Genomic DNA, 22,453 nt, shown 5'->3' with positions numbered 1-22,453 from the left:
CTAACTGTTGTATAATTGTAAATATCGGCTATGGGAGGAAGAGTACAGCATGTCATCCTAGAGGACAGATGGGGAATTTATTTACACTCACAACACCTCTGCTCTTAAATCTAACCTGTGTGCGTGTCTTTTTGTGTTGAAGGTCGCCGTACAGAGTGGTGCCTGTGTCTGGACAGCTGGCTGGTGAGTTCCAGAGACACAGATTCACTCAGATAGAACCACTAAAGGTTTACTATGCAGGACTTTCCTAAAAATAATATATACGTTCATACAGAACAATGATGGTGTATTTTTCTGCAGAGACTCTGCCCTAGATCCTCTATGTTGCCGTGTTGAGGATGGATGTAAAGCAGGGCTAATCAATTACAAATTCAATTGGGCTGTATTTTAAAACCAGAAAATGTTGCTGGGCCAGACATTTTTTAGCAGCGAGCAATGTGTGTGTGTATAAGAGCTGTCAATGCACAGAAGCATGACAAGTGGCATAAACAGTAACTAATAACACACTGTATCTCTCTACCGGCATCTCCTGCTCCCCTCTCTACCCCACACAAATACATACACACACATCACCTCCTGACGTTTTCCTTTTAGGTCAAATACACAGGATATAGTTTTATACAGTCCATGGCAGCAACAGTCATGTTTACAACAACAAAGTCACTATATAAACTCAATAATATCTCACTGGAAACAAATCTGACATTTCAATAAAATAAATATTCCTCCTGTGTGAAATGTGTGAGACGACTTACAAACAGCTTTCATTTTAGTTTGTGTTAACAATTTGCCATTAGCCGTGCTAGCGTGATGGGCTTGTGTAAACCGCGATCATAGACCATAATAGCGGTGAATGAGAGACTGCGGACAGAGCAGAGTGAAATATGGCTTTCTACATGCTGAATACGTGGCCTCTCTGCTGTTGTCTGACTTCACTCTGTTGGGTTTGTGTGTCTGAGCTGTGAGGAGAAGATCAGCCCCGACATGCAGAGAGCAGAAGAGAGGCTGCAGCATGCTTATACATACGATAAAAGAGCTGATAATGTCGGAGCTTATTATTACTACAGTCTTGATTGATTTTGCCCTGGGCCATTTAATACCGGGTCGCAGTACCCATCCCTGCCTGGGCCACTCAGAGGTTGCTTCTGGGCCGGATGTGGCCTGCGGGCTGCCAATTGAGTAGGCCTGGAGGCATCCATGTTTTAGAATATGTAGCTTCTTTACAGCAACATCCATATGTGAAGCATTGTCTAATGTCTTGTCATGGCTACATATTAGTCTGGACAGACATGAATGTAAACTGTAACTGCAATTTGAATGGGTCACAGGAGTATACAACCATGATGTGGTCATTCTAGTTTTCTTATTGTGCTGTGTTTGGGATGTTCTTAGACACAGTGCTCAGGTAAGCTCAGAGGCTTTAAAAAAAGGTAGTGACTGAGTGCTAGACCATAAGCAGCATGCATCAATTCCTGCATAGTATAACTTAAAATGACATAAAATGTGTGAAAGCACATAAGTGTGTAGAAAATGTAGACATCAGAAGTGTACTGGGAGCAATTAGGGGTCTTTCTCTCCCACCTGAGCAACAGCTTCATTTAACAATACATTTCATGGCAACTGCTTTTTCATACATCAGAATGATATTTCCTTTATGTTGGCTGTCTAACTTACAGTATGGCCAGTTGAAGAAGACTTTCTGACTGGCTAGTTACATTTTTGGTTAGATGTCACTGGTTGTTGGTTGTGTAAGAGGGATTCAGACAATTTATTCCACATTATGATGTGGAAATGATGAATGGAAGGAAATGATGTGTGTAAATTTGGGTCAACAATTCCTATTTATCATCTAGCTCTACTCAAATGCCTTACTAAAGGGCAAAAGACAAAGATTCTTTAGCTTCCTTGGACCAGATTTACCATCAGTTCAGAGATTTGAACCACACACTTTCTGGTAAGAAAAGTTAAAACTCTTCTTAATTGCAATGAACCAAACCACATTACTGAAAATAGTTTTACATTTTGGGAAATGTGTGATTGCTTTAATGGCCACTGTCACAGAGAGTGTGCATAACACCCCTACTGCAATAATTGCAGTGGGTCTGCAGATTCACGATTTGACACCTACTAATGTAAGGGCAAAAGACAACACAATGCTAAAAAGGGCTAAAATACAATTTTATTATCTACACATATATTAAAATCAGAGTTAATCTAATGCTGGGGAGGAGGGAATGGTTAGTTCTTTGGTTCCAAAGGGGCAAGGCAAGGAGAACAGCAGGCCAAGGTCCACTTTTGCTGCAGGTTGGTTATTTGTCCTTTGTTGTCACAGATAACTGTTACTTGATGGCCGACTTCAGACTGCTGCCATACACTAGGCCGGCATCACTCTTTGGCCTTTCTGGGGGTGAAACTCAGACTTAAGGCTGCGGCATGTCAGGGAGACCTTGGCCTGCAAATTAAAAGCACACAGAGAATAAGAGCACATTCACATTGTTAACTTTACATTTAACACAATGGTAAAAACCCTTTCACTTGCAGTAAACATGCACATACCTGCAGATTAAAAGCACCCAGAGAATGAGAGAGAGAGCAGTGTTTGCAGCCTACAGCTTAAATACCCCAGGGAGTGAAGCACCTGAGTCACACCTGTCCTCAATCATTAACTGCCCCACAGCCATTGGCTCACAGCAAATCAAGTCCACCCACACACACAGACAACACCACAGCACACACAAACCATACCCAATCAGTACCACTAGAACAGGTCAGGTAAGATTAAGGTGCCAATACAATTTACCCTGTCACATGAGTGTCGGAGCTGAATGACAGGCTTTGGCTGATCAGTGGTTCAATCCCCGGCTCCTTCAGCCTGCATGTCGAAGTATCCTTGAGCAAGATACTGAACCCCAAATTGCTCCCAGTGATGCTTCCATCTGTGTGTCAGAGTGTTACAAACTGAGTAGCAGGGGGCACCTTGTATGGTAGCCTCAGCCACCAGCGTATGAATGTGCGTGTGGATAGATAGATAGATAGATAGATAGATAGCCTTTATTGTCCCATGGGGAAATTTGTTTTCACAAACTGTCACAACAACATTTGGGTACACAAAAACACCACCGACAAACACAATGCACAAACACCACCAGACATGAACAACCGACACATATATCACACTCAGGAGGGCTGGGTCCATACAAGGTTATTGGGGGAGGTTATTGAGTGCAGAGATGGCAGACGGGACAAAGCTCTTGTTGAAGCGTGCTCGTCTCCATCTCAGGGTCCTGTATCTGTGCCCAGACGGCAGCAGTGTGAAGTGTGGGTTGAGACGGTGATCCGAGTCATTGGTTATTGTTCGTGCGAGACGTGTGACAGATCGGTGGTGAATGATACTGGTGTACAGTAGAGACAGAAGGTGGGGGGCAACAGAGAGGGCACGGAGCTTGCGAATGACATGGAGTCTCTGGTGGTAAGATGGCATGACACAGTCGAGTCTACAGCTGTTGAAATCACCCATAATGAACACCGGGGCATCGGGATATTTAGCCATCATGTGGCTAACACCCTCGGCTACCAGCTCCGCTGCTGCCCCAGTGTTAGCACTTGGTGGGATGGAAACACAGCTGATTACAACAGTGGGGAATTCCCTCGGGAGGTGGAAGGGGCGCAGTGACAGCATCAGCATCTCCACGTCAGGTGTACAGACTGTGCGGTGGACCTTGATGTTTGTGCACCACCGTTTATTAACAAAGATGCAAACGCCTCCGCCTCTGTCCTTGCCGGACCGGCTGGTCCTGTCACCTCACAGGATGGAAAAGTTGTCAAGACTGACCTCCGTGTCCGTGACATCCCCGTCGAGTCAGGTTTCTGTCAGGGCGATGATGCATGCATCTCTGAAGGCCCGCTCCACCCGGCATTTGGCATGCAATAGATCCATTTTATTCCGGAGGGAGCGTACATTTGCCAGTAAGATGGAGGGAAGAGGACGTCTGAAGGGATGCTTCCTCAGCCTGGTGCGTACACCTCCTCGCCTACCTCTTTTCCTCGGACGGATATCTGGAGGCATGCATGTAATCCAGAAAACCTTGTACAGATCTAGCATCCTGAGTGTGTGACTGAACAAACTAACAATAACGGAAAGGACAGTAACAGACATTAGACAGAAAACACCAACCCAAACGAGACGCCAACAGGACGCGTGACAGAGAGTGTCGTCGCAGCAGAGCATGCGCCGTTAGCAGTCCTGAATGGATGAATGTGACTCGCAGTGTAGAAAGCGGTTTGAGTGGTCAGATGACTAGAAAGGCGCTATGCAAATGCAGGTCCATTTACCATTTACCATTTACTTTGTCCAGCTCAGGTAAAAAGTGCAATTAAAAGTAACTGCATTTTGATATAGATCTTAGAGCCTCTTGTCTGAAGTTTCCTCTTTTGCACATTTCAGTTAACATTTGGAGGTGTTCAGTATTAGCGCTGAAAACATCACAATAAAACATTCACACATTCTAATCTTGTTAAAATGGCACCAGTCAGAAGGGATCCTGGTTGAAACCCACCAGCCGGCTGGGGCCCTTCTGAGTTTGCATGTTCTCCCAGTGTCAGTGTGGGTTTTCTGTGGGTGCTCCGGCTTCCTCCAATAGTTCAAAGACGTGCACACAAGGTTAATTGGTGACTCTAAATTGGCTGTAGGTGTAAATGTGAGCGTGAATGGTTTTCTGTCTCTATGTGTTAGTACTGTGATAGTCTGGCGACCTGTCCAGGGTGTACCCCGCCTCTTGCCAATGTTAGCTGGGATAGGCTCCAGCCTATGAGTCTGGACAAACATATGCTCTCTGCTGCTAGAGCCTCTTATCTGTCAACTCTTAATAACACAAATAAAAATAACCCAAAATTCCTTTTCAACACTGTTCCAAACCTTACTCGCCAACCCTCTTCTGATACTAACTCTCCATTTACAGCTGATGATTTTCTTGATTTCTTTAACGGTAAAATCTCCTGTATTAAAGATGAAATTAGCAGCCATCTACTCAATAAGTGTGCAAACCCATCCCCTAGCCCAGTTTTAAGAATCTTAGATAAGACTATGACACTCTCACACTTTGAGACCATCTCTCCAGATGTGTTTTCTAAATTAGTACTCTCATCTAAACCTACAACCTGTTTATTTGACCCTCTCCCGGGAAAACTAATTAAAGAACTCCTTCCGATTCTAGGCACCCCACTACTCAACATTTTTAACAGGTCCCTCTCATCTGGCATTGTCCCCACCTCTTTCAAATCAGCTGTAATCAAACCACTACTCAAAAAACTACTCTTGATCCTGAAGTTCTGAACAATTTTAGACCAATCTCAAATCTCCCTTTCATCTCCAAGTCCTTGAAAAAATAGTCTCGAGTCAACTTACCGATCACCTTTCACGCAATAGCCTCCTCGATCCTTTTCAATCTGGTTTCAAATCACCACATAGCACTGAGACTGCTCTCACAAAAGTAACCAATGACCTTCTCCTTGCATCAGACTCCAATTCTTCTTCACTTCTCATTCTCCTGGACTTAAGTGCAGCTTTTGATACGGTCGATCATAACATTCTGCTAGATCATCTGTCCAACTACGCAGGCATCCATGGTACTGCACTTTCCTTGTTACAATCTTATCTGAGTGACAGAAAGCACTGTGTCTCATATAAAAACACTACATCCATATCCTCCTTAGTGCAGTTTGGCGCACCACAGGGATCTGTCTTGGGTCCCCTACTTTTTTGTATATATTTACTGCCCCTTGGTGACATATTCCGTAGATTTGGCATTAACTACCATTGTTATGCCGATGACATGCAAATTTACATTCCACTTACACCCGACAATCAATCCCAACTTACAAATCTATAATCCTGCTTAGCTGTTACTCACTGGATGTCACAATTTTTTTTACAACTGAATGCCAACAAAACCGAATTACTAATCATAGGCCCGAGCACCCAACTACCACTCCTCACTGACCTTAGTTCAAACATCGACAACTGTGTTGTCACCCCAAACCCAACAGTTAAAAACCTGGTGTGACTTTTGATTCATCACTGTCTTTCGATGCTCACATCAAAGAAATCACTCAGATAGCATTTTTCCATCTCTGCAACATCTCAAAGATCCGTCCCCTGCTAAATACCTCAGATGCAGAAATCTTAGTTCACACCTTTGTTTCATCTAGAATTGATTACTGCAATATCCTCTTCTCTGGCCTACCACACTGCAGCACAAATAAATTACAACTCATTCAAAATGCAGCAGCCAGGATACTAACCAAAACCAGGAAATATAATCATATAACCCCAGCTTTAATCACTCTTCACTGGCTCCCGATCCAGTCCAGATCACACTTCAAGCTGCTTTTACTCACCTACAAATCTCTACATGGCCTAGCACCCTCATACTTAGCTGAGCTAATCATCCCATACGTTCCAACACGTGCTCTCCGCTCAAAGAATGGTAACTACCTCACAGTCCCCAAAGTTAACAAAAAATCAGCAGGTGGTAGAGCATTTTCCCACTGTGCCCCACTTCTCTGGAACCGGCTCCCCCAGTCAGTTAGGGATGCAGGCTCCATTGACATCTTTAAATCTAGACTAAAAACCTATTTATTTTCCCAAGCATATGGTACAACTTGATAGCACTTTTGCATACTTTCATTTATTTTAACTGTTATTGTAAATAATTGTGCTTATTTGTAATTTGTATTTGTAACCCAGGTCCCATGTAGCTATGTTAAATGTATCTTGAGTGTGTAGTACAATGGGACAGGGCCTGAGTTCGTTGTTGAACTGTTATATGTAATATTCCCCTTTAATTTACCTCTTTTGAGTTTTACCACAATTTTGATTTTTAAACTTCCTCAACAAAATTAATAAGGACACCACACAACTGTACTTTAAATGCAATAATCCTTTCACAGGTATTTATTTGCAAAATGAGATAAAATAAATTTTGGTAACTTTCTTTGTGAAACAAAATATGAACAATACTCAAAATGTTATAAATAAAAGTGTACAAAATGAAATGTCACGTTTCTTTAGTTTTTAAATCTTTTCCTTTTAGTTTCAAAATGCTCTTCTGTACCTTTAAGTTCCATAAAAAATACCCTTTTGTACCTTTAAGTTCAATAAAAAATATCTTTTTGTACCTTTAAGTTCAATACAAAATACCTTTTTGTACCTTTAAGTTCAACAAAATACCCTTTTGTACCTTTAAGTTCAATAAAAAATACCTTTTTGTACCTTTAAGTTCAACAAAATACCTCTCAAATGTCTCTTAATCGAACAGTTACCTTTTGAATGTGGTTGATATTAACAAAACACAGTTTCAATCACATGCAAATAATCAGCATCACTAAATGTATAACTGTGGGCCCACACACACACACATTCACTCTTTAATCATGAGATCTAACCCTGTTGCAGGCCTGATTTGAAGTTAGGGTGCGGTGAGGCCTAAAAACTTTAATGGCCGCTTCACTCTGACATGAGCAGAAACAAAAAAGCATGTGCAAGTTCAGTTAGTTCAGTTAGTACTCACAAATCCCAAACGAATTGTTAGTGGGGATAGCAGTCACAGCTGAGCAGTTAGTACACAGCATCACAGGAATCACAGGAAGAAAACAGCAGAGTCCATCCACTGGGAAGACCGGGAAAACCGCTCCGACCTCTCTTCATCTCTTCACATCTCCTTTCAGCATATTAACTCAGTTAAGCCACAATACCAAACGCTATTTCATGGCGAATTAACGTGAAGTCCGTTTTAACTGGGAAGCATTACAATGCTACAGTAACAGTATGATATCAAGGCACATTTACATGGTATGCTAAGCTAACTAGCAGGTCGCTAACTAACATCACACATCATGTCTTATCACTACAACAGTTAGTTACAGCACAGAAAAGAAGGCACACACTTATCTACCTTTTTTTGGATTTTAAACAAGTTATTATCAGGACCACGAGTAGTCGACCTTGCAGATAAAACTTGAAAATACTCTTAGCAACACGCTGCCTCGTCTCTCCTTTCTCCGGACAACAGCACATCTGCTAGCGAAAACCCAACACTACCCTGGCCTGCCCCACTTGTCCCGCCCCTTATCGAGGCAAGGGAATGGCTTGGATTGGCTGTTAATTTGTTAAAGCCCTAATGACAATACAGAAACAAATTGACTGACATTAAACTGGCAACAGGTTAGATTGCACGGCTGATTACACAGACTTTAGATCAAACAAACTCCTTTTCTCCTGAATAACGGATTTTTTAAAAGGAACATAAATCTTTTTACAAATATTTAACTTTTTAAACTGTACATATGATATTTATGCATTTTTTTCAGTACATATTTTAACCAGTTTAGTATTATTAACTTTGGGGTTTTAATACAATTATTTATAATTTTTATTTAATTTTTTTTTATATACTTTATTAATCCCCGAGGGGAAATTCAAATTTTTTTTTTCGCTCTGTTGTCAATTACACACAGGTCCGAACACACACATGCACAAACTGGACCTATACATGCACTAAATGGAGAGATGTCAGAGTGGACTGCCCATGACAGGCGCTCCGAGCGGCTGGGGGGTTCAGTGCCTTGCTCAGGGGCACCTTGGCAGTGCCCAGGAGGTGAACTGGCACCTCTCCAGCTACCAGTCCACGCTCCATATTTTGGTCCGGACAGGGACTTGAACAGGCGACCCTCCAGTTCCCAACCCAAGTCCCTATGGACTGAGCTACTGCCGCCTCTGATGCTGTGTTACTGATTTTATGCACTGTAGACTGATTGATTTTAGACAGGGCTACATATTTTTTATTTGTAATTTGTATTTTTGTAATGTATTATTGTCTATGTGAACTGTAAAGTGTTTCGATACCATGTTTGTGGTGATTTTACACTTTAAATAAAGCTGAATTGAACTGAATTGAGATGTAACCACTCAAAAGATGAGTGAGTAGCCTATGCTTCCTACTTTGTAATGTTGCTTTTTCAATAGAAAAGATGTTGTGTTTTTTATGTAATATGTTACATGTTATATTGTGATTACAGAGGATTATTTAGTGCACCAGAAACTCTGCTCCTTGGTGATCTATCTCCAGCGAGCTGCTATCTTATTTAGCTTTTTGTAATGAAATGAGAGGGTATGCTGTAAATATTTTCTCATTTTAACCTCATGAATCAGCAATTCCTCAAAAAAAGACATACTCTTCACTTCCACTCATACGGTAGGTAAAATACCACATAGAGGCCACAGAGATAAAGATACAGCCTCCAGCAGGCACTCAATTGTGCGCACCTGTTACTGCCTCACTAGCCCGGTAAAGCCTCGAGCATCCTCGGCAGGCTCCGGGTAGACTCTCAGCCGTCTGGCTCTATCCAACAGCACCTAGCAGTAATCCCCACTAACCCTGGCACCGTATTGTAAGAACTCCCCAGTTATAAAACATAGAAATAAATCAAAAAGCGAGCCAAATTGTAGGCCTATCTGGTTCGCAATCAAACATTTCTAGCGCTGGTGTGTTTTATTTTTTTCTCAATGCCCCTCTGCGGCTCCGTAGTACACAAACATAAAACAAAAAATAAAGAAATAAAGAACTCAATTTGTCTGACTTACATTTATCTCTTTCATATCATGAATGCATAGATCTATGCTTTTGATGTGATATGCAGCCTGCCTGACTACATAGGCACATTGGATCGGGCCCAAAAAAATCCAGCCCGACCCGGCCCAAGCCCGTGCACATTATGTCTGGGACGGGATTTTAATTATGACGGAATTTTAATTATGATTTAAACCCGTCATTTTTCAATAAGTTGGCTGTTATAATTATTAGTATTAAACCACAATTCTTGTTATTTGAATGACAGAAATAGGATCTTTATGAATGGTGCAACACGGAAGCATGATTATGTAGTAAAACAGGTGTTTATTTTAGGATCCAGGTGGTGAAGGGCTGTGCGCGCACAATGTTCCAACAGGGGACAGCCCTCCATTCCAAAACACTGCCGTTCCGAACCAGCCCCACTCCGAAATTGATTTTCAATCAAGTTTGAGAATTGTATTGCGGAGTTTTGCACAGCGGCGACCAAATCTTTGCTCTCAAACCACAAAAAATGTGATGGCACAACAGTCTCCTTCAGTACATTATTCTATGCTTTCTTTTAATTTTCACATGGGCTAGTCATCCTGTTTAATTTGTCTTCTGAGTAAATCGGAACCATTGAAACAAGTTGTAGGAAGCCTCTGCAAGTAATTGGTTGCTGGCAGACACTGTGCTGCAATAAAATGGTTAATCAGCAGTGCTGTGCACTGTAGAGCCGATGCGCTGCTGGTTCTGCCGGCCTGAATAGAAAATAATGTCTATAGCCTTACTGTTGTGTACAGCCTTTATAGACTGAGCTGAGTAGTGATGCGCGGGTCAACCCATAACCCGCGGGACCCGCAAATGGACCTGCGGGTCGGGCAGCAGTGATCGTCTGTTAAATCGGTCTGTAAATGATAGTTTGACATTATTATTATTATTATTACAATCATTAGGCTATTACTGTCACAGCATCCGAAGGTACTGATGCGTTGAGCAGGTGACAGTCCGCGGTCGTTTTCAAAACGCACTTGTGTCACACACTCCAAAAGAAACTTGTTGAAACTTTAAACAATAATTGTACAAAACGGGGGAAACAAACGTTGACAAAAACGGTTCCATAATTCATATTAAATTCAAAAGATAATGAAAAAACAGCTATATAAAAATATGTAACAAAAAGAAAAAAAAATATTGAATACCAAATTTTCATAACGAATACCTACCCATAGAAACGAATATTCGAATATCTGAATATTTGGGTACAGCCCTATCCATAAAGGGTTCAAAGTGTTCAGGTTTCATGCAAACACTGTTAAGAAATAAACTGTTTGCTTTTTCCTCCCAAGATAAAGTTTGTGATTAAATACATTATCTGACTCTTTTCTTCACCATCTTTTTAATGAGAGAGGACGAGCGTGTAACTTGCTGCAAGATACTGCTGCTTTCACTAAAACACACTGCTGCCGCTGTTGCGCAAGCTCACACTCAACTCAGGCTGTACTTCAATCCCTGATCACTACGCACCTTTAACTAGTCCCTATTATTAACTGGACATTACACCGGTCGCCACGCCCACACGGTGACAAGCCCCAGACGCACAGCACTTTTTGCCCCCCCCACTTCTGAAATGAATCCGGCGCGCCTGTACGTGCCTCCAGTCTCTCCCTGTGTATGTATTGTAACGTCCGTCAATAACCACATGCCGAGACACTGGCGATTTATTTCTGGTTTTCACACAGGCTACTGTGGGCTGTAGCCACGCCAAAAACAACAAAAGCCAGAACAACAGAAAAGTTCACTATCCACACGAGTGCCACCGTCTTGTTTTTCCGAGAGAAACACACACCTTCCCGCTCGCCTGCTGCAGCGTCTCGCTCACGAGATGCGTTCGCAGACACTCAGGAAAACCAGCACTTAACTTAACATTTCACTAACACTCGGAAATATCAGTACTTCAACTTAATAGTACAGAATCTGGGCTAAATCACTCTTATTTATAACACACATAACAGTAACGTGGCCCAGTTCGTTACAGTATGAAGCATCCATGGTGGTATGAAGAGGGTCCAAGGGAAAAAGAAAGCTCAACTAACAATTTTAAGTTGTAGGTTGGGCAAAAGAATGAAAATGTCTCCCCAACAGGAGGTACGCTACTGCTAGGGCTCCAGTGCCACCACTCACGAGTCAAATAATGTTAACTGAATGAAAGTTAGTCCTGCTTTCTGCTGTGTTGTGTGTGTCTTAGCTGTAATTCAAGCTAGCCAGTTAACCGAAGCCACAAATTACCGTAACTCCTCGATCATTCACGCTATCAACGTAATTCCAACGGATTCTGAAAGCTGAGAAGCTTTCCAGTGATATACAATAGGCTACATTATGGTAGTGGCCGGAGTGCCTGTGGGGCAGCGTTGCCAGGTGTACGATAATTATCGTATTTGTACGATAATTTGGCCCTCTGTACGATGTACGATCAGTAATCCCAAAAAAGGCCAAATGTACGATAATTTGACCATTTCATGAATGTGCGGTTGTAATCAGTATGCCAGAGTTTTTTTGTGAGCCCTGAAGGCATCTGTTCCCATGTGACATGTTTCCAGCCAATCGCACTTTGCTTAGCATGCGATACGAGTGACGTTTGTCTCTGAACAATGAGCACGATTGGCTGAATGGTCAGCTGTACCCACCCCACGAGGTGCTAGGACCCATCAGGGGTCCGTTTCAGAAAGGAGGTTCAACAAACTCTGAGCCTAACCCTGAACTCTGAGTTTAGTAACTCTGAGATGGGAAACTCTGGGTTACGGGTTTCAGAACAGGTGATTTCAATCGGTTCAATCAACACAGAGTTTGTTCACTTTGAGTTAAGCGCATGCACCACGACTTTAAAAAGCCGTCATCAATGGAGCCCCGATACCACGATTCACCATGGCAACAAGCTACAAGAAAAGGTCTGCATTTTTTTTACTCTGCTGGAGTTGGATATTTTAATGCGCTCATACAGCGAATTTGAAGCTGTTTTCAGGAAGAAGAGTAACATGGCTGCAGCAGCGAAGGAACGGGAGTCGGCGTGGGAGAAAATTAGCCTACTGCTCGAGTCAATGCGAAAGTTTAAATTTATTTTAAATATTTATGCAATCACAATAATATTAGGCTACAGATGCAAACAGGTGGAATGGTGTTAAAGCTAAAATTTAATTCACTTAGATGCAGTCCCACCTAATTATTTTTCAAGTGAAAATGGTCTCAAAACAAGTTACTTTTAGGTGTGATTTGTTTTGACTAGAAATGAGACATTTTGACTAGAAATAAGACACATATTCTTGGTATGATTTTGAGTTTTTGCAGTGTGATGCAGTCTGACATTTTGAGACAGTCAATCTACCTGCACATTAATGCTGTGAATGGACTTCATATTCACACAGTCTCCTTCATTTTGTGAAGGAGCAATGATGGGAATGTGGGTTCCATCAATGCACCCTATCACACCGGGAAATCCTAAAAGAAATTAAAATGACTAATCCCAGTCTGAGGTTGCAGCACCATGTCATTAACTGAATATGATTTATAATCATAAATTTTAACTGATTTCTACATCATTCACCTGCAATCCTGTGGAGCTCCTCCTTGATGACCCTCACAGGTTTATGTCCAGGGAACACAACAAAAGAGTTTAATAGACGTTTCTGAGCTAGAGACACTTTTCTCACGGCTCTGCAGACAGTGGTCTTACTGATATATTCTGCATCTCCGATATTATACAGAAAACTCCCGTTTGCAATAAAACGAAGAGCAACACAAAGAATCTGGGTAGATGAAAGTGCACGTCCATGGTTGGTGACGTTGGTTATGTCACGACGGATGAGGTTATGGATATAAATGATGGACTGTGATGTGAAACGGTACCGTTCAAAAAGAAAATGTTCTGGAAGTGATAATACGTCAGTTCTGGGCCTGTGAATAATCTCCAGACGAATGCGTAACTCCCTCCTCAGTAACACTGCCTCTTCGTCCACAGGGTCCTCCAAGAATGGACATGCCATGGTCGAAAAAATTAGATTTAGAACTAGAACACACTTTAGGATCCGACTTTACCTTGAGGACAGATGATCAAACTCGCTGAAACCCGCACGACACTAAACGAATGAATGAATGAATCACACTGCGTGTGTGGCGTAAGAGGGAGGAGACAGCTAGAAACTCGAGGTTCATTGAAGAAAAATTGCTCCCGACCAGGTTAGGTTCACAGAGTCAGTTGCCATAGTAACTGACACCGAGCTTCAGTTACCTCTCTTTCTGAAATGGGCTGGAGTTACTCCGTTTCAGGGTTAACAGACTCAAAGTTTTCACTAAACCTGCTTTGTGAAACGGACCCCAGGAAGTCGAGCGAAAAAGAGATTCAAAACAGAAGAAGAAGAGGAAAAACAGAAGCAAGGAAAATGGAAAATAAAGTAAACACTAGAGTGACTATATTTAAGCAATATCACACGAGAGGGAGTGCCGAAGACAATTACAGCCGTGACGATATAGGCCTACAGTACAACATCACGACCTCGAGTGTGATATTGCTTTTATACAACAGTTCAACAACAGCTTAAACAGCAATGCTGAGTAAGGAAATGTTAACAAAAGGTGATGAAATAATTATTTAAGTAGCCTATGTTATGTAGTTCCGGGAAAACAAACATTTCCCCCAGTCCGTTGCAAGGCAACGCAGCACACAAGCCAGGAACTCACAAGCTACTCAGTTTTGAAGTATTTCTTGAGCAGTTTTTGCTGTGTTTTCTCCATGTTTTTTGCCGTTTTTTCTCTATAGTTCATCTATGTTTGCTATCGTTTGTCTTTTTCGCCATATATACAGTACAGGCCAAAAGTTTGGACACACCTTCTCATTCAATGCGTTTTCTTTATTTTCATGACTATTTACATTGTAGATTCTCACTGAAGGCATCAAAACTATGAATGAACACGTGGAGTTATGTACTTAACAAAAAAAGGTGAAATAACTGAAAACATGTTTTATATTCTAGTTTCTTCAAAATAGCCACCCTTTGCTCTGATTACTGCTTTGCACACTCTTGGCATTCTCTCCATGAACTTCAAGAGGTAGTCACCTGAAATGGTTTCCACTTCACAGGTGTGCCTTATCAGGGTTAATTAGTGGAATTTCGTGCTTTATCAATGGGGTTGGGACCATCAGTTGTGTTGTGCAGAAGTCAGGTTAATACACAGCCGACAGCCCTATTGGACAACTGTTAAAATTCATATTATGGCAAGAACCAATCAGCTAACTAAAGAAAAACGAGTGGCCATCATTACTTTAAGAAATGAAGGTCAGTCAGTCCGGAAAATTGCAAAAACTTTAAATGTGTCCCCAAGTGGAGTCGCAAAAACCATCAAGTGCTACAACGAAACTGGCACACATGAGGACCGACCCAGGAAAGGAAGACCAAGAGTCACCTCTGCTTCTGAGGATAAGTTCATTCGAGTCACCAGCCTCAGAAATGGCAAGTTAACAGCAGCTCAGATCAGAGACCAGATGAATGCCACACAGAGTTCTAGCAGCAGACCCATCTCTAGAACAACTGTTAAGAGGAGACTGCGCGAATCAGGCCTTCATGGTCAAATAGCTGCTAGGAAACCACTGCTAAGGAGAGGCAACAAGCAGAAGAGATTTGTTTGGGCCAAGAAACAAATATCGCGAAAATTTGAAAGGAATTGGCGATTAACCAAACTGGAAGAATCTCGTTTAATCTGGACAGACAGTCTCAAAACTTATAAGAGGGGCCTCCGCAATGCCAGAGCAAACTATTACTCAGTATTAATAGAAGAAAACAAGAACAACCCCAGGTTTCTTTTCAGCACTGTAGCCAGGCTGACTGAGAGTCAAAGCTCTATTGAGCCTTGTATTCCTTTAGCCCTTAGCAGTAATGACTTTATGAGTTTTTTTAATGACAAAATTCTAACTATTAGAGGCAAAATTCATGACCTCCTGCCCTCAGATGGTAGGCCTACCTATCTAACCTCAAACACAGCTGTAGAACTTAATATATATTTAGATTGCTTCTCCCCAATTTCTCTTCAAGAATTGACAGCAGTGATTTCTTCATCTAAATCATCAACGTGTCTCTTAGACCCCATCCCAACTAGGCTACTTAAGGAGGTCTTTCCTTTAGTTAACACTCATATATTAGATATGATCAATATATCCTTATTAACAGGCTATGTACCACAGTCTTTTAAGGTAGCTGTAATTAAACCTCTCCTAAAAAAGCCCACCCTGGATCCAGAGGTGTTAGCCAGCTATAGACCAATATCTAATCTTCCCTTTATGTCAAAGATCCTTGAGAAAGTAGTCGCAGACCAGCTGTGTGATTTTCTCCATGATAATAATTTATTTGAGGAATTTCAGTCAGGATTTAGAGTGCATCATAGCACTGAGACAGCTCTAGTTAAAATTACAAATGACCTTCTGATTGCTTCAGACAAAGGACTCGTCTCTGTTCTTGTTTTATTAGATCTTAGTGCGGCGTTTGACACAATTGACCATCAAATTCTACTGCAGAGACTGGATCACTTAATTGGCCTAAAAGGTTCAGCACTAAGCTGGTTTAAATCTTATTTATCTGATTGTTTTCAATTTGTTGACGTTCGTAATGAATCATCCTTACGTACCAAAGTTTGTTTTGGAGTTCCGCAAGGTTCTGTGCTCGGACCAATCCTATTTACTCTATATATGCTTCCTTTAGGTAACATCATTAGAAATCACTCTATAAATTTCCATTGTTATGCGGATGATACACAGTTGTATTTATCGATGAAGCCAGAAGAAAGTAATCAATTAACTAAACTCCATAACTGCCTTAAAGACATAAAAAATTGGATGAGCACCAATTTCCTGATGTTAAATTCAGACAAAACTGAAGTTATTGTTCTTGGCCCCAAACAACTCAGAGACTCTTTATCTGATGACATAGTTTCTCTAGATGGCATTGCTCTGGCCTCTAGCACTACCGTAAGAAACCTCGGAGTAATATTTGATCAAGATTTGTCTTTTAATTCTCATTTAAAGCAAACCTCACGGACTGCATTTTTTCATCTGCGTAATATTGCGAAAATTAGGCCTATCCTGACCCGTAAAGATGCAGAAAAATTGGTCCACGCTTTTGTTACCTCAAGGCTGGATTACTGTAACTCTCTATTATCAGGTAGCTCTAGTAAGTCCTTAAAAACTCTCCAGCTAATTCAGAATGCAGCAGCACGTGTACTAACAGGAACTAAGAAACGAGATCATATTTCTCCTGTTTTAGCTTCTCTGCACTGGCTCCCTGTAAAATCCAGAATTGAATTTAAAATCCTACTGTTAACTTATAAAGCTCTAAATGGTCAAGCTCCGTCATATCTTAGAGACCTCATAGTGTCATATTATCCCACCAGAACACTGCGCTCTGAGAACGCAGGGTTACTCGTGGTCCCTAAAGTCTCCAAAAGTAGATCAGGAGCCAGAGCCTTCAGCTATCAGGCTCCTCTCCTGTGGAATCATCTTCCTGTTACGGTCCGGGAGGCAGACACCGTCTCCACATTTAAGACTAGACTTAAGACTTTCCTCTTTGATAAAGCTTATAGTTAGGGCTGGCTCAGGCTTGCCCTGTACCAGCCCCTAGTTAGGGTGACTTAGGCCTAGTCTCCCGGAGGACCCCCTATAATACACCGGGCTCCCTCTCTCTCCCTCTCTCTCTCTCTCTCTCATCCTATTACTGCATCTTGCTAACTCGGCCATTCTGGATGTCACTAACTCGGCTTCTTCTCCGGAGCCTTTGTGCTCCACTGTCCCTCAGATTAACTCATACCGCAGCGGTGCCTGGATAGCGTGACGTGTGTGGTTGTGCTGCTGCCGTGGTCTTGCCAGATGCCTCCTGCTGCTGCTGCCATCATTAGTCATTAGTCATACTTCTACTGTTATTATACACATATGACTATTGTCACACAAGTATACTGTCAGATATTAATGCATACTTTCAACATATTGTACCACAGTAGCCAGAACTATAACTATAATATTATTACTTTCATTAATGTTGTTGTAAGCTACTGTCATTACCTGCATCTCTCTCTCTCTCTCTCTCTCTCTCTCTCTCTCTCTCTGTATGGAGGAGGAGGTGTGATGGTGTGGGGGTGTTTTGCTGGTGACACTGTTGGGGATTTATTCAAAATTGAAGGCACACTGAACCAGCATGGCTACCACAGCATCCTGCAGCGACATGCCATCCCATCCGGTTTGCGTTTAGTTGGACGATCATTTATTTTTCAACAGGACAATGACCCCAAACACACCTCCAGGCTGTGTAAGGGCTATTTGACCAAGAAGGAGAGTGATGGAGTGCTGCGGCAGATGACCTGGCCTCCACAGTCACCGGACCTGAACCCAATCGAGATGGTTTGGGGTGAGCTGGACCGCAGAGTGAAGGCAAAGGGGCCAACAAGTACTAAACACCTCTGGGAACTCCTTCAAGACTGTTGGAAAACCATTTCAGGTGACTACCTCTTGAAGCTCATGGAGAGAATGCCAAGAGTGTGCAAAGCAGTAATCAGAGCAAAGGGTGGCTATTTTGAAGAAACTAGAATATAAAACATGTTTTCAGTTATTTCACCTTTTTTTGTTAAGTACATAACTCCACATGTGTTCATTCATAGTTTTGATGCCTTCAGTGAGAATCTACAATGTAAATAGTCATGAAAATAAAGAAAACGCATTGAATGAGAAGGTGTGTCCAAACTTTTGGCCTGTACTGTACATATAGGCTATATATATATACTATATATATATATATATATATATATATATAGCTATATATAAGGATTTTCTCATGCAGAGCGGCTACCCCACACAAGCCGGCCATCCCCACCATCGTACTGGCCAACGTACGCTCTCTAGACAGTAAACTGGATTACATACAGCTGCTACGGACTAACCAGAGGACTGTGAGAGATTGTTGTGTTCTTGTGTTTACGGAGACATGACTCAACGTTCCGGACCACGCCATTCAGGTTGAGCTGCTAACATGCTGCCGGCCAGACAGAGCTCTCACTGAAGGAGGTAAGACTCGCTGTGGGGGACTCTGTGTTTACATCAATGATGCCTGGTGTCGTGACGCAGCTGTGGCCTGCAAATACTGCTCACCGTTAGTGGAGCTTATGATCATTAAGTGCCGACCAGTGAATCACTAAATGAACTGTATCAAATCAAATCAAATCAAACTTTATTTGTATAGCACTTTTCATACATTAAAAATGCAGCACAAAGTGCTTCACAAAATTAAAACATAAAACAAAAATACTACATATTGAAAACCCGCCCCTCCCACCCCCACATATAAACACACACACACACACACACACACACACACAGTCAATACAGTAACATGGCAGGGCACACACACACACACACACACACACACACACACAAAGTCAATAGGCCCGTTTCCACTGAAGAAGTTCCTGGTACTATTTGGGGGGCAGGAACTACTACAGGAACGTCCTCTCGTTCGGCCCTCTCAACCGCCATGTCTCCACTGAGAAAGCGGAGTACGAGGAAGGTTCCTGTAAAGTTACAGGTTCTGGATGTGACGTAATCGTTGCGTGACCATTTTGACCGGGGCGACGTCGGGACACCATTAGCCGATAGTGGTGTCTGTAATAACTCTCTAAATGGCCCGTGAGCTAACTGGAGTAGTTTCATGTCGTATCCGACAACGGGAGGCTTTTAACAGATGACGTCCTGATGTTAGCTTTGCTGCTGCTGTTAGCTGTCCCTGTCAGCTGATGCTTTCTAGATATCGTGATTTCCCAAAACTGAATAAATACCACACATAGCAACACAAAACTGCTTTGCTAGCTCAATCGCGTTGTAACTAAGATATCCCCTGGAAAGAATAATTTTTTCACGGGCCATTTAGTGAGTTTTTTTTACACGGCGGCGAAAGCTATATGAACGAGCTAATCCTCGTCTGCTGAGTGCCGGCTATTTTGTTGCTTTCTGTTGACGTCACATCCCTCCTTGAGTATATCCAATCAGCACCAAGTAATCCCCAAGCCCCAGCCAGGAGTCTTTCGGGGCCGTTCTGAGTACCTACCCCGAGGCAGGGACTTGTTTAGCCCCCGTAAAAGTTCCGGAACTCTGTCCCTCGGGGGTGGTTCCTGCGGTGGAGACACCCACCAACGGCCCCAGCCCCGTAAAATTACCCCGAAGTTCCTGCGGTGCAAACGGGCCTAATATAGTAACATGGCAGGGCACTGAGGAACCAGAGGGGTATCCCAGGTAGGAGGTTCAACAAACTCTGAGTCTAATCCTGAACTCTGAGTTGACTTACCCTGAGCTGGGAAACTCTGAGTATCTGGTTCCAGAACAGCTGATTTGAATTAGTTCAGTCAGCTCTGAGTAGGTACACCTTGAGTTAAGCAGGTGCACAACCACAATAAAAAGCCATCATCAGTGGAGCGCCGATACCTCGATTCACCATGGCAACCAGAGAGAAAATGCAATCAACTTATTTTACACCTCTGGAATTGGAGGTGCTCATGAATGCCTACAGTGAATATGAGCATATATTTCGTAAAAAAAAGTAACACCACTAAAGCTGCCAAGGAGAAAGAGGCGGCATGTGAAATTTAGCAAGCAGAATCTCCTTCAAAGGGATGTTGATGGCTTAGTGGATAGAGCAATCGTCCCATATGGCTTTTGCCGCAGCAGCCCGGGTTCGACTCCGGCCTGTGGCATCTTGCTGCATGTCCCTCTGTCTCTCTCCCCCTTTCACGCTTAACTGTCCTGTCAATTTAAGGCAAAAAGAGTCCTTGCTAATTTCAGCAGCTGTTAAAGGGATAGTGCACCCAAAAATGAAAATTCAGCCATTATCTACTCACCCATATGCCGAGGGAGTCCCTGGTGAAGTTTTAGAGTGCTCACATCCCTTGCGGAGATCGGCGGATAGCACACCTAATGGCAGACGGCGCCCCAGACTAACGTCCAAGAACACAAAATTGAATCTACATAGTATCTCCATACTGCTCATTCATAGTGATCCAAGTGTGCTGCAGCCGCGACATAAAAAGTTGTTTCGAAAAACCTCATATGAACTGTTTTTAGCTTCACTGTAGCCTGTAGCTCTGACTGCCTCTCTGTGCTCTGCGCTCACGTGTGCGCGCCTGTGCGAGACCAGCGAAAGCATGAGCTTTGCTCACCCGTGTTTACATCACGTGACACGTGCACCGCAGGGGGAGACAACGGTAGCCACAGTCGCTAAAAGATAATTTGCACTACGGTCTTTTAGCAAAGGACAGCCCAACATGTCTGAAGACTTTGCACTTGAGGAGGAACAGCATTTCTTTGTTGAGCCGTATTTATTTGAGCCCGAGTATACGGACGGAACTCAGGCTACTGGACGAAGCAGCCGCCGCAGCTCATGAGCCTAACCCTCAGCCAGCCGCAGAATACCGGAGTCGAGCACTGGAAACCTGGTGGTGTAGTTGTTTCAAATGCAAAGCAATGCCAACGGATGAGGAAAGTCTTTGCTGTTCAGACTGGGAATTAGCAATGCCTACACTTGAGAATCTGGACATCAGTACTGACGAGACTGCTACTCTTCAGAGACCGTGCATCACCGATCACCGTGAGCGCGGAGCACAGAGAAGCAGTCAGAGCTACAGGCTACAGCGAGGCTAAAAACAGAGTTCATATGACGTTTTTCGAAAAACAACTTTTTATGTCTGCAGCACACTTGGATCACTACGGATCAACAGTATGGAGATACTTTGTGGATTCAATTTTCTGTTCTTGGACGTTAGTCTGGGGCGCCGTCTGCCATTAGGTGTGCTGCCCGTTCCCCCCGTCGATCTTCGCAAGGGATGTGAGGACTCTAAAACTTCACCAGGGCCTCCGTCGGCATATAGGTGAGTAGATAATGGCTGAATTTTCATTTTTGGGTGCACTATCCCTTTAAGCACATAGCTGACATCAAAACTTGAGAGCCCTGCCATTAATTTACATTACACTTAATTAAAATCGTAGCTTACAGGTGAAAAAGTGGTTTTGAATAAAATCTGATTTTCATGTAGGTGCAATCTCACAGGGGAAAAGCACACTTGAAAGCAGCTTAAAATGAAATATTAAAACATCATTCAAACAGGTAAGGCATATTTTACTTGACCATGACTGTACCTTTCTTTAGTTTTATTCATATTTGATTTATTAAACAAAGTAGCTTAAATAACCTGTCATTCAGTGGCTATTTCATTATGTACTGTAGGCCACCAATTAGGCTTGGGCGATTGGACGAATATATCACCAATCGCCCATCGGCTGAGTCCATCACGGTTGGTTTCATTTTTGGCGATTTTTTGGGTGATTTTTGTCATTTTATTTTGCTAAATTAATGGTCTGTCTCCACAGAATTAAACTAGGTACATATAGTCCATAATAACTATGTAGAGCACAATTCAAAGTGTGTGCGTATTGGAACTGGCAGCTTCACACTGATTTCCGACGAGTCTTTCACAAAACACGTCAGTGATGGCGGAACTGAAAGTTACGGCAGGGGTCCACCGGCAACGGGAGGGGCGCAACATGCCTGCAGCGCGAGTCCCATAGCAGCTTGTCCCCCCGTTAATCAATTACAGCGGCTGCACCGGCAACGGGTGCGGTGCAACAACTCTATTTTATTATAACTTATGAAACTTTATGAAATCATTCAATTCACAACGACTTTGTTGTTCAATGGTGTACATTTTTCCCTCCGATTTTCAGGCTGTGAGGTATGTTATATTGTGTTGTATATTATGATTAGATTTATAGT

General features: G+C 42.6%; 1 long non-coding RNA gene across 1 annotated transcript in view; it reads left to right on the top strand.

Moving 5' to 3' along the window:
• Positions 1–10,763, top strand: part of LOC144466843 (uncharacterized) — a 43,344-nt gene extending 32,581 nt beyond the window's left edge. Inside the window, exons 2-3 of the long non-coding RNA XR_013493246.1 lie at positions 143–183; positions 8,515–10,763. This is a non-coding gene — a long non-coding RNA (uncharacterized LOC144466843). The remainder of the gene's footprint in view (positions 1–142; positions 184–8,514) is intronic.
• The last annotated feature ends 11,690 nt before the right edge of the window (positions 10,764–22,453 follow it).

The sequence above is a fragment of the Epinephelus lanceolatus genome, chromosome 14, assembly GCF_041903045.1.
Source record: "Epinephelus lanceolatus isolate andai-2023 chromosome 14, ASM4190304v1, whole genome shotgun sequence".
In the NCBI taxonomy this organism is placed as follows: Eukaryota; Metazoa; Chordata; class Actinopteri; order Perciformes; family Serranidae; genus Epinephelus; species Epinephelus lanceolatus.
Note: the sequence above shows the minus strand (reverse complement) of the source record. Positions and strands in the feature narration are given on the sequence as shown.